This window comes from Gorilla gorilla, chromosome 13 (genome assembly GCF_029281585.2).
Source record: "Gorilla gorilla gorilla isolate KB3781 chromosome 13, NHGRI_mGorGor1-v2.1_pri, whole genome shotgun sequence".
Classification (NCBI taxonomy): Eukaryota; Metazoa; Chordata; class Mammalia; order Primates; family Hominidae; genus Gorilla; species Gorilla gorilla.
Window position 1 is genome coordinate 64,547,880 of NC_073237.2, and position 13,555 is coordinate 64,561,434.

The following is a 13,555-nucleotide window of genomic DNA, read 5'->3' on the forward strand; positions in this document are numbered from 1 at the left end:
TGCAGTTCTGTCATTTGGAAACTCCCTGATGCGTCCCTTGGCTCTTCCCATTCTTTTGCTTCAACACATTTTAAGACCAGGCACCTTAACTGCAGAAACAGCATGAAAAACAAGTAGGTTTCAGGAAAAATTATCCCAAGTGGAGTCTCTACTGTGCTCTGTTTATCAGATGTAAAGCTTAAAACAGTGTAAGAGTTTTTACAGAGTGTATTCATATCACACCAGTTTTGGGTCCATAGACAGGGCCTTTTTCTAGATCAAACCATTCAATTGTCCTGTTGATCCTGGCCTAAAATCTGAGTGGATAAAAAATATTTTAGGAGAGATGAGATTCTAACCCTCAATGGCACAAAGCAGGGCTGAGCCCTAAGCCCATGTTTTTACACATATTTTACAATTGAATGTGTTGCACTACCGCTAGAACACTAATTCTCAACCAGGGGCGATTTTGCTTTCCAGGGGACATTGGCAATGTCTGGAGACATTTTTTTTTCCATTTTCAAAAATTGTGGCAAAGCACATAACATAAAATTAGCCATTTGAACCATTTTCATGTGTATAGTTCAGTGGCACTAAGCACCTTCACACTGATGTGCAACCATCACCACCATCCATCCATAGAACTCTTTTTCATTTTGCAAAACTGTAACTCTGTACCCATTAAACACTAACTCGCCATTTCCCTCTTCTCCCAGCCCCTGACAACCATCATTTGACTTTCTGTCTCCATGATTTTGACTACTCTAGGTACCTCAAATAAGTGGAATCATACTGCTGAGGGATTTTTGATGGTCACAACTTGGGATGGGGTGCTGCTGGTGTCTAGTGGGTAAAGGCTAGGGAGGCCACTTAACATCCTGCAATGCACAGGATGGTCCCCACAAGAAAGCAATAACTAACCCCAAACGTCAATCCTACCAAAACTGAGAAACTCTGAGCTAGAAAAATCCCATGAGTAATCTTACACCATGGAGTATCAGTCAATAGAGACTAGTTATGTTGCAATAAGAAACCACCTCCAAATTTCTGTGGTTTAAAACAACTTATATTTTTGCTCTAACATGGAGTATCCTTAATCAGCAATCCAGGCTGGTGGGAGTTCCATCCTGACCTGGGCTTCTACGATGACTGAAGCAGAAAAAGGATCAGTGATAAATTGTGCACTGGCTTTTAAAGCTCCCATCGGAAGTGTCCAGGTCATTTTCGGTCACACTTTCTTGGCCAGATCAAATCACAGGTCCACATCTCACTTCAAAAGAAGGAAGGAAGTGCATTTTTACTCTGAGGAAATACAACCACCACACCTAGCAATTAAAAATAAACCTCATAGTGTTATCACCTGCTTGAAGTGCTGATATCAGAGCAAGCCTACCAGTAGGAGTGGTGCAGGCTGCAGGTTTTTGGTTTTGTTTTGTTTTGTTTTGTTTTTTGAGACTGCACTCCAGCCTTAGTCTGTCATACAGGCTGGAGTACAGTGGTGTCATCACAGCTTATTGCAGCCTTGACCTCCCCACACAAGCGATCCTCCCACTTCAGCCTCCTGAATAGTTGAGACTACAGGCCCGTGCCACCACGCCCAGTTAATTTTTTGTATTTTTTTGTAGAGATGGGGTTTCACTATGTTGCCTAGACTGGTCTTGAACTGCTGGATGCAAGTGATCCACTTGCCTCGGCCTCCCAAAGTGCTGGGATTACAGGCGTGAGCCGCCATGCCTGGCCTAGAAGCTCATTCTTATTGGCCAGAAGCTAGAGAGTGATCTAAAGACTCCAAGCCAGGCCAGACTGGTTTCAAGCCTTAGGGCTAGTGTATTAATGAATGAGGTTCGAGCTTCTATGGCATGGGAACTGAGGGGCACCACAACACTCAGCTTACTCAAGGGACCAATTCTAGCAGCCTTCGAAGGAGTCTGAAAAAGGTAGCCTTGAATTAGTTTCCGGGTGAAAAATATTTGTCCCAATTGAAGCAAGTACTACTAGTGACTGCCTCTGCTATGGAAGCAGGGGTTACCTGCTTACCTGTGAGCAACAGGATTTCTTGGGGTTGATTTTGCAGGAACATGTACCTCCATGTGGCCAAACAAGCAGGCTTGCTTAGATTTGCACCACAGGATATTAAAGTGGAAAGGAATCTTAAACATCTAATTGAGGGATGGCAAATTGGGTTCATTGTAAGGGTCACCTCTGACCCTTTGGTTGTGGCTGCTAGGAGCATTGGGTGGGAAGAATTCCGTAGTTCTTTCCAGAGAGAGACAGCCACGCTTCATTAGAGAGTCTAGTGGGCATGGAAGGGAGGGGGTGAGTGGTTGTGCCTGTAACAGGATTTTGCCATCCCTAGTTCTAATCCAACACTTTGAGAGCTGAGGCTCAGCTCCACGAGTGATTTATAGAGGTCCTTCCTTTATTGCTTTTATGTCACCACATCTAGAATTAGGTCTTCTGCTTCCAAGAAAGTCAGCTGCCTCATTACCATGTAGCATAGTTAGATTCCCCATTTCATCTAGAAAATAAATATTTATTGAGGGCTGGCCAAGTGCGGTGGCTCACGCCTGTAATCCCCGCATTTTGGAAGGCCAAGGTGGATGGATCATTTGAGGTCAGGAGTTCGAGACCAGCCTGGCCAACATGGTGAAACCCTGTTTCTACTAAAAATACAAAAATTAGCCAGAAATCCCTTGAACCCAGAAGACGGAGGTTGCAGCGAGCCAAGATCGCACCACTGAACTCCAGCCTGGGCGGAAGAGAGAGATTCCGTCTCAAAAAATAAAATAAATAAATAAATAAATTCACAAAAATATTTATTGAGGGCCCACTTGGTTTTTAGCACTGAAATGGGAGCCAAACATAGAGCAGTGAATGAATAGGCCAAGTCCCTGCTCTTCTTGGCCTTACATTTTGGGGGAGGGGACAGATTAGTAATTATTAGGAGAATTATTAGTAATTATTAGGAGAAAGGAAATTTCTGCTTTCATGGGTGGGATACCAGAAGGTAAATCATTATGAAAGGATATTTTGGGACAAGTTTCTATAGCATAGATGTATTTTAGGATGATTGGGGCTGTGTGTTGTGAGCACGGGATCTCTGAGGCAGTCAAAGGGCACCAGGAACCTCATCTCTTAAGACGTGCATGCACCGTAGGCTGCTGTTTGTGTCCCTCACTCTGGCCAAGCTCCCTTCTTCATCATGGCCTTTGCACTTGCTGTTCTCTGTCTGGGGAAGAATGCTCTTTCCCTAGAGATCCAAATGGCTCAATCCTTCAGTATCTTCAAATCTCTGTCAAATATCACCTAAACAGAGAGGCTTTCCCTGGCCTCTAGAGGACAAAGTAGCACATTTTCTCACCCACTTACCCTGCTCATTCTTCTTTATAGCACCCCTCACCACCTGCTGTATTATTTGTTTATCGTTCAGCTTTCTCTCTAAAATGGAAGATCTATGAGAACAAGAACCTGTCTGCTCATTGAGGTGTTCCTCTAGAAAAATGTCTGGCCCATAGCAGGTGCTTACTCAACAATTTTTGAAGGAAAAGTGGAGGAAAAAAAGATAGGAGAAAGCAAACTCATGAAGAAGAGTGCTTGGGTGGGGTGGGAGGAGAAGACGGCAATGGATCCAGGCCCTACAGGGATTCACAGTTCAAGCAGAAAGTCCAGGGAAAGCCACATGGCCTCTTTCAATCGGATGAGCTGGAGCTGCTGACATCCCCTGCAACCTGGGAGCCAGTGCATGCAATGCTCCAGCTGGGTCTAAGGACAGAAGGAGGCTAATGAACAGCCACCTTCGGAGCAACAGGGTCACTTCAGTCCTCCCTGTTTACTTCCAAGCTGCTGAGAGTCTTATGCACATTTCCTCTTCTCACTTGCCTCTTCACATCCCTAGCTGCCGCAGGAATTTATGGCTTAATTAAAGTGGGAAGCAGGGTTTATACATGTTTATATAAAGTTATATTTTCCTCCACCTCTTTGTTGGAAGAAAACTCAAATGTTAAAATTCTTAGGAGCCCAGGAGTTCGAGACTAGCCTGGGAAACATTGCAACCCCATCTCTACAAAGAATAAAAAAATTAGCTGGGAGTGGTGGTCCCAGCTACTTGGGAGGCTGAGGCAGGAGAATCATTTGAGCCCAGGAGGTTGAGGCTGCAGTGAGCCATGTTAGTGCCATTGCACTCCAGCCTGGGTGACAGAGTGAGATCTTGTTTAAAAATAAAGAAAGAAAGAAACACCTAGAAAGGACACTAGAGATAAATCTAGTTCATGCTCCTTGTTTTCTATGGGAGGACATTGAGGTCCAGGGTCACACAACTCACAAATGGCCAGCCTACGGAAACCCTGTAAGAGGCAGAGTGTGAGGAAAAGGCAGGCACTTGTGATAACCCCACTGGTGGGCAGGAGCTAAGCCTCCATAGGTGGGGAAGGGAATTAACCCCAGGACACAGGCTCCAGTCTGGGGGCTTGAGATGCTCAGGGGACACCAGTTAGAACTAAGGCAGGAGGCCAAGGCAGAAGCTGTGCTCCTCTGCCTGGATGTATGAGGGCAGCAGAGGAAGAAGAGTTGGCAAAGCAGCCCAGAAACACATGAAGAGGAGGAGTGAATGTAAGTAGAGCATGCCAGAGATGGCAGATCAAGGCAGGGAGTTAAATTGAAGGAGGAGGCGGCTGCGGCCAAGGGTGCACAGTGATTCAAAGTTACAGTTGGTTATGGGCTGAGGAAACAGCTTTCTGTTTCACTGCTGTGAGAGGCAACCGGGTTGCAAGGAAAGGAGGGGAAGAGGGAGGCGTTAACATGGAGGAGTGAATGTAGACAGAACCTTCCAGATGTTGGCTGAAGATAGAAAGGAGAGGGAGGAGGGGTTCTGGAGGGAGAAAGAAGTTAAAGAGTATTTTTTTATATGGGGAGATATGGGAGTTTTGGGTTTTATTTTTGGCTTGTGAGAATGAGCTAATCTTGTATAAAGGGATTAAAGATTTTTTTAAAAATTTATCTCTGAGCCTTAGGTCTTTCAACTTTAAAACGAAGATAAAAAATCTATGTCTTTGGCGTATGAGGATTAAAATGTGAAAACACATTAGTCCAGTGCCTGGCACATTATAAACACATAATACATGGTAGCTATTTTAAATATTTTATTATAAACTTAGGTAGTGCTCATCTGGAGGCCTAGGAAAGTGTTATTGAAAGTATTTTAAATCTTAGTATCTTATATTTATCATTTATAGGGTATAGTAGATTAAGAAATACTTCACGTATTTTGAAAGATTGGGCTGGAAACATACCCGAAGAAGCATTCTTTTTATCTCTCATGTACATGTGGACATTATACATTTTAATTAAGTGTTATTATATGAGCCAAATTTCCTCCTCATGGGTGTTAGTAGGAGTTGACCTCAAAGGAGGGAGGATTTGGTTGTGGATTTATGACTCACATCTGCGAAAGGAGTGAGGGCGAATAAGAACAGGAAACTCTCTGATAAGCAATTTTACTATGTTTTCATTTTTATCTGAAACTCTGTAATCCAAGACTGGGGTAACTTTTCATATTTTTTAAAAATACTTTTTTATAGGCTGGAGTGATCTTGTGTAAGCAAGGATAAATCATAGACGTTAGAGAGACGTTTGTCTCTGTGCTGTTTGGTGCAAATTCCATGAAAAAGAGCCAAGGCAGGGGGTGGGGGTGGTTGTCAGGAAACCAAGGGATGAGATGTTTTTCTTTTTCAAAGATGACACCTGTGATGCCAACTAGTGAGCATGGGCGAACAGAGCGGAAAGGAATTCGTTACAGTCCTAAAGAGGGATAAATGCATCTGGTGTCAGATTAACTCCAGTGAACAGCCTCACTCAGTCCTAAATACTGACTCAAAAGCATGTTGATTTCAGTGTGAGAAACAGATGTGTAAAGGTGACTTCTCATGAGGTAAAATATAAAGCAACATGCCTAGGTCTTAAAATCATGATGTTGAGTGCAACTATAAGAAAAAAATGGGCTTACTGATATCATGTTATTATGTAATTTAAAGCCACATTTGCATATCAAACAACCTTGCCTATTTCTACAGAGATAGTTGTTTTTTCTTTTTTCTTTTTTCTTGTGACAGGGTCTCACTCTGTTGCCCAGCCTGGAGGGCAGTGGCGCCATCTCAGCTTACTGCAGTCTTGACCTCCCAGGCCCAAGTGATCCTCCCACTTCAGCCTCCCGGGTAGCTAGGATTACAGGCACAGGCCACCATACCTGGCTAAATTTTTTTGTTTTTTATTTTTAGTAAAGATGAAATCTTACTATGTTGCCCAGGCTGATCTCAAACTCCTGGGCTCAAGTAATAGACCCACCTCCATCTCCCAAAGTGCTGAGATTACAGCCACCGCGCCCCTGGCCAAGATATAAAGTTTAAGGACACGTATCAAACACACTAGAGAGGTTGCTGATGGGATAGGGAGGATGAGTGTGAGCATCACAGACGAGGGAAAAAGCAAAATGAGACAGCGGCTTTGCCCAGATGGACAATGAAAATGTGCTATGAGTTAAAGAGCATGATTTTTAAAAGGAGAGAAATCTTTTAGTCATCGGTCTTCTCTTTGTTCTGGCTTAATGAATCTGCTGCAAAGGCAAATAGCTTTCAGGCAAACTTGCTGTCCTAGTGGTAACATTGGCTTCAAGGACTCCTTGAGCGGTTTGGGATGGCTTCCTGAGGGTGACAAAGAGGAGCTGTGTTTTCAGCCAAATATCAGAACCAGGGCCACTGCCTGCCGCCGAAACCCAGCGGGCACCCCTACTTTGTGTTTATCTGTGGTGGCTACGCTTGCCCACCTGGGTGGGAACCCCGAGAATGACTCCAAACTTTTCCAGGGACTGCATGCCAGGGTATTTTTACAATTTATGTGTAGACTTTGTTCGGGTGGAAAAGTTATTTTATGAAGATGAAACAAGCAATTGGGGTACCTACCTTATGGCATTTTTTACATTGAGAGTGTTAAAAATACCCCTCCCCTAACCAAAGCCCTGACAAATAGAGCCAGGGAAGGCCATGCAAAAAAGGATTCTTGGGGTTGTATGCCTGATAACAAAAAATTATCACAGAAGACTGCAAAAAACACAATCTTGCACAAAGCCCATTGCAACTTTGCACACAACAATGCTCCTGAAGGATATTTGCCCAACAACTGCCTGTCCAACCTGGGCCTGGCATCACCTTTGTTATTGATCTTTGTAGCCAAGGATAATCATTTCCAAATGATCATATAATCTTCCTCATTTTTTCTTTTGTCTTCCTTTACCTCCGTGAATATGCATATAGTTTACTCTGGCTTGCCTATTTCTATTGCAAGGCTCTGTTTCCAAACGAATATCTTTTTCTTGTGGAGAGCCTCTCTCTGTTTGTTATTTAGGTTGATAAGAGAAATGTGAACATTTGAGAGCTCAGGTAAAAGGCCTTAGTCTACAGTGAAACGTTTTTGCAACCTTAGATGCTTATTTCCACTACAACTTGCAGGTGGGCCTTGAAAAGTTCTTGGAATAAGTTTGAGCTTTGATCTTGTCCGGTTCATTTAGCATAGATTCTCGAAATGTGGTCCCTGGACCCACAGCATTAGCATCGCCTGGAGATTGTTAGAAATGCAAATCATCAGGCCTCATTCCAGACCCTCAGCTGGAAACTCTAGGGGCATGGCCAGACCCTCTGTAGCCGAACAAGCCATCCAGGTGGTTTTGATGCAGCTAAAGTTCTGGAACAACTAATGTAGCCCCATTTGGAAAACTTGGCTTACAGGCCTCCCTAGCTGGTAAGCTGCTAGCATTTTTTGTTTATTTGTTTTGATACAGGGTCTTGCTCTGTCGACCAGACCGTGACCTCCTGGGTTCAAGCGAGGACTCAGCCTCCTGAGTAGCCGGGACTACAGGTATGTGCCACCACCATGCCCAACTACTTTTTGTATTTTTTTTTTGTAGGGATGGGGTTTTAGCCCAGGCTAGTCTCAAACTCCTGGACTCAAGCAATCTGCCCACTTTGGCCTCACGAAATGCTGGGATTATAGGCATGAGCCACTGTGCCCAGCCCTGCCAGCTTTGTATAAGCTGAGGAGTTTTTAAAAATACCTAGACTCAAGGCAAACCCCAGACACTTAAATCAGATTCTCTGGGAGGTGAAGCCCAGGCACTGGTATTTTTAAAGTCTCTACAGATGGTTCTAATGTGCTGCTAAGTTAGAGAACTGCTGATCTAGACCAGGCCTTTTCAAACTTAATGTGCACGTGAATTACCTGGACCTTGTTAAAATGCAGATTCAGTCTGCATAGGCCTGGGGTGGGGCCTGAGCTTCTGCATTTTTAACAAGTCTCTAGGGGATGCTGCTGCATCTGGGCTGCTAACTACACTTGGACATAGGAGGTTCTGGAGAGCAGAGGAAAGAGCATGAACCATAACCTAGGGGCTGGTAGTCCTGACTTCCGAGCCAAGGTTTGCCTTTATGTGGCTGGCAGCTTGCTTGGACTCCTACCTCAATTCTTTGGGCCCAAGGTTTGTCCTGCCTCAGAAGGATGTCAAGAAAATTGAGTGAGTAATGCAGAATTGTTTCTTAAAGTGTGTGCAGATGCTCCATGAATTTAGAGAGTATGTGGATGCACATTACTAAATTTTAATAGTTGTGAACATGTTGTTATGAGTACTTAGAACAAGTAATAATGGCTTTTGATGTATAGTAGTAAGAAAGCTTCCTTTTAAAAGGCATGTATTTAAGTTTCAAAAGTGGGGCTATTTAAAAATATATGAAATAAATAATAGTAGAGGTAATTGACAGAGCAAAATTATGAAGGCAGGATGAGAATGACTCAAGTTTGGGAAATGCTGAGAAAGCAGACGCCCAAGGGCTATGAAAACTTAAAAAAATAGGTAGCACTTGATTTTGATTGGCTGAATGAGATGATGTGTTTGATCATTTATGGGGTTGGCATTTGGCAACGCGCACTGGGTGGCTGGGATCACTGTTTATTAAAAAATATTTGAGTATCTACTTTGCACTAGATACTCTTCTAGTCTCTTGGAAAAGGGATTGGGGGGGGGGGGCAGGCAGGATAAAAACAAACCATTTATGCCCACAAGAAAATTGCGGGAAGATAAAAGTCATGAAATAAACTCTGTGCTTCTAATTTAATATTTTTTTATAGATTGTGAGAAAAAAGTTTTGCTCACTATCAGCTAGGAAAGCTGTCTTAGCACAACCATTCATTCTTGCACAAATCAAAATCAAGATGAGCCAGATTTAATTTAATATTTTTTTTACAGATTATGAGAAAAAAGTTCTAATTTAAATTTTTTATAGATTATGAGAAAAAAGTTTTGCTCACTGTCAGCTAGGAAAGCTGTCTTAGCACAATCACTCATTCTTGCACAAATCAAAATCAAGATGAGCCAGAAGGCTCCATTCTGACAGCTTCTAATGGAGAAGCTACATTTACTGGACATGGGGAAAGTTGCTGGGCTCTAAGGACTGCGCTCATTTCTTGAACTAGATAAATGGTCTTGGTGTAGCATAATACCAAAACTTCTTGTCGCAGCCCGTAAGGACAGAACTCAATCAGCCTGAAAAGGAAGTCAGTGACTCCGATTCAACACAAGAATGTTCTGTGATTCCTAAAGAAGGATGTAGGAGTGTGGCACAATTCAACCACAGTCTGTGGCCCTGTGCCTCTGCCTTGACATGAGTGGGATTTCCCAGCTGGTCATTTTCTTCTTATCTAAGACATTGGGAACAAATTACTTGACCTCCTCTGGGCTTCAGTACTCCCACTCATCAAATTAGAGGACTGGGCAGTCGCTAGGCTCTCTTTAGGCATCATATTTTAGTTTCTGTGATTTTTAAATTTGAGAAGGGGTGTCTAAGGGAGAATACATAGGGGAGGGGGAAAGGCTTATTAAAAGTGTAGTTAGACACTGAATTTTTAAGAATTGCATTTCGTAATAATACCTTTACCTAATCAGGACTGACAATCTTACCTGATGATAGCACCTGGAGGAATGGCTGCATTCAAAAATAAAAATGAAATAAAACAAGACCTTATTTGAACTTAGCAATAATGCTGATTCCTCTTTTTGATTTGAGGAGGTTATAGCTGTTGTAAATGCTTGAATTGGGTCTGCCCAGGCAAAACGGAGTCAAGAGTCCATGTCTGATGAATTTTAACAATGTAGACAATAAAAAGGGTTGCTTAAACCGCCCCTCTTTTACCAAAACACATTTATAAATGAAAGAACAACACCTCCATTTTTTAAAAACATTTTTTGAGATGAAGTCTTGCTTTGTCACCCAGAGTGGAGTGCAGTGGTGCGATCTCGGCTCACTGCAAACTTTGCCTCCCGGGTTCAGGTGATTCTCCTGCCTCATCCTCCCGAGTAGCTGGGACTACAGGCCCCCACCACCATTCCTAGCTAATTTTTGTATTTTTAGTAGAGACAGGGTTTCACCATATTGGCCAGGCTGGTCTCGAACTCCTGACCCCAGGTGATCCGCCTACCTCGGCCTCCAAAAGTGCTGGGATTACAGGCGTGAGCCAATACGCGTGGCCAAAAAATTTCCATTCTTAATTGCAGGGTCTGGGGAATTAAAATGCATCCACAATTTCTTGCATCTCTCCGCTCGGGCTTGCATGAATGCAGAGGGATGGGAAGGACTTCTTGAGGCAAGCATCCCCCTCTTGTCGCCTGCCATCTGGAGAGAGAGGGCTGTGATTTATCTCACTTTAATCAGGAAGGACCCGATGGGAGGATGGAGAGGGCTGATGGCTTTGTTGCTCCATGTGGGAAAGAAACGGATAGAGTGAATTTGTGTATGATCCCTAAGGAGAAAGCGTCTTTGTGCTCTATTTCTTTTTGACCTGGAGCCCCTGAAAGCAAGCTAGTTACAAGTTGAAATAGGCCGTTTCTAAAGTGTGATTTTGTTTGTGTATGAGCCTTGATTACAAAGGGGAAAAAAACCCGCTTAATTTACATACACCAGATGTAGTGCAGGATCCCCTGGGCTATCTTTTCAGGTATCGGGAAACTTTGATGAAAGTCACTTGTCTCATCTAGGAGTCATTTCATATTGTTTAGCAGAGCCTGGTATTAACATTTCCTTCCAACTGTTTACTGGAATCTGTGTGTTCCCTTCAAGTGATGCATACTAGGTGTACAGGCTTCCTGCCACTGTCATCCTAATCTTTCCGTGCAGGCAGGAGCAGAGGGGAGAGCGCTGAGCCCGGCCCCAGCTTGCTTTTCTTTCCTGACTCAGCCCGGCTCCGCTGCACTTCTCAGCTCTTACTGTAGGTGGGGCTGTTTGACCATTTTCTTCCTGTGACCCTCCACTCGGTAATATAAATTCATTCGGAGGATGACCCGATATCAAAAAAAATTCCTTTTGATTAGTAGAATCAACTTATTTCTTCACACGATAGTCTTCCCACTGAGACACATGGAGACAATTCTGACTCCAGGTTTGCAACCTTGAGATTTCTCTCAGATGCAATAAAAAAAAAAAAAGCATTTTGAGTGGCACAGTGATGCCTAGTGCATGATCGTGTTTGTCTGCTCAAACATAAAAGGGAAACTGGTGGGTTTGAGGATGCCCAGCAGCACGACAGCTGCCAATGTAAATGAGCGGTGTAGAGAGAGAGGGGGCGGGAGGGGACTACAAACTTCAGAATATGAGCTGATCGTTTATAAGTTAAAAAAAAAACAAAAAAACAAACAAAAAAACAAGTCAAAAGGGAGCCCAGGATGGTGCAGGAAAAAGGAGAAGGGAAGATTTTCCTTGCAGCTAATCAGGAGTGTTCATAAGGGCTGATTACATGTGTGGAAGCCTTAAGTTCTTTTTTTAAAAAATGTGAAAGTTTGCATGTATGTATGTATGTATGTATAGCTTCGTGTATTACCATTATTATTGCAATCAGCAAATGGATTTACTTCCTTTATCTCATGGGCTCCTTCCCACTCACTTCTGGCAGCCCTTTTTCCTTTCTCCTTCATCCCAGAACACCAAAGAACAGATGCGCTTCCTAACCCTGGCTCCAGGGGACTTTATACAATGTAAACAGTGCACCTCTAAAGTGGTTCACCGCTTAGAGAACATGTGTCCCATTTTAAAACTGGGACTCCTTTATATTTTGCAGTGCTTATTTTAATAAGAGACATTGGACTTGTGACTTATTTTTCATGGAGGAGTGAGCTTAATGGTTGAAAGTAATCGATAAACTTGTTTTTCCTCTGATGCCATCAGCCAAGATCCTATGGCAATAGTAAGAGGATGACACTGGGCTGGCACCCCCTCCATAACATATTTGGACCATTTTTTCCCCCAGAATGCACATGCAATAGCTTTGGTTTGGTAAGAGAGAGATGGTGTACTTGGTTTCCTTCTGTCACACTTTTGGTGAAATGAATTAGACTTTTAAATCAGGAAATTCAGCGAGATGAGTTAGATTTTTACACAAGAGCAGTGGAGGACTTCCAGCTGGTTGGGGGAATGATACGGAAATATCTTGCTAAATCAGGGTCTGGTGGAATGCTGCTCCCCTGGCAGGCTCCTCTTCACAGGGAGCAATCTGTGGGTTGCTTATAGAACAGAGCGAGCAGGAGGCATAGCATGGTCTTGCTCGTGGGAAGGCCCGGTGTTCAGATGTTTGTCATTAGGAACTGGGTGTGGGCTTTTTCAAGCTAAACTGAAGCAGCAGTTCTATTAGGAAGAGCCTCCCAGATCAGCATCTTCTGTTTCTGGATACTCTCCCTTTGAAAAGCCAGATTTCAGCAAAAAGCTTTGCTAATGGTGAAATTGCACAACTGAAACCCTGTGGGAGCAATGGGAAAGATGGAGAAAGAGGTGGTTATATCATGTACTTCAACAGTTTATTTAGAGGCTGTTGACATTAGAATAACAAGCCAAGACAAACAAAAATACTCACTTTGGATGAAAATATTGTCTTTTCATGTTATTATAGATAGCTGAGTCCTAAGACTTATACAGAAACACATTTTCCTAATGAGTGGCTGATTTTTCTGGTTGTGCAAGTAATATCCAAATTATTGTACAAATTTTTGGCTCAGGAGCAAACACTGTATTGCATATTGAGCTGATCACTTGCCCTTTCTAAGGTAAGCCCTTACCTCTGCTTTCCCTTCATCTTGTCATTTCTGTTTGTTGGGTACAGGTTTCCTGTTGGTTCTTTCTATTGGCTCTGATGTAACATGAATGCAGTTCTTAACATCCTTTCAGACATAAACACAACTTAGCTCATTGTTTCTGAGTTCATATAGAGGTTTTCTTGCCCCTGAGGCTTTCATGTCAGACAGCTGGATGTTGCTGTGTTCAAGGCTCTATATGTTGATTTTGTATCCTACAACTTTACTGATTTCACCTATCAGTTCAGTTCTAACAGTTTTCAAATTTTATTTATTTGTTTTTGTTTTTTAAATATTGTATGTTTCATTTTAGAGCCAGGAGTGTAGATGTACAGGTTTCTTACACAGGTATATTGCATGGTGCTGAGGTTTGGGCTTCTAATGATCCCACCACCCAAGCAGTGAGCATAGTAATCGATAGGT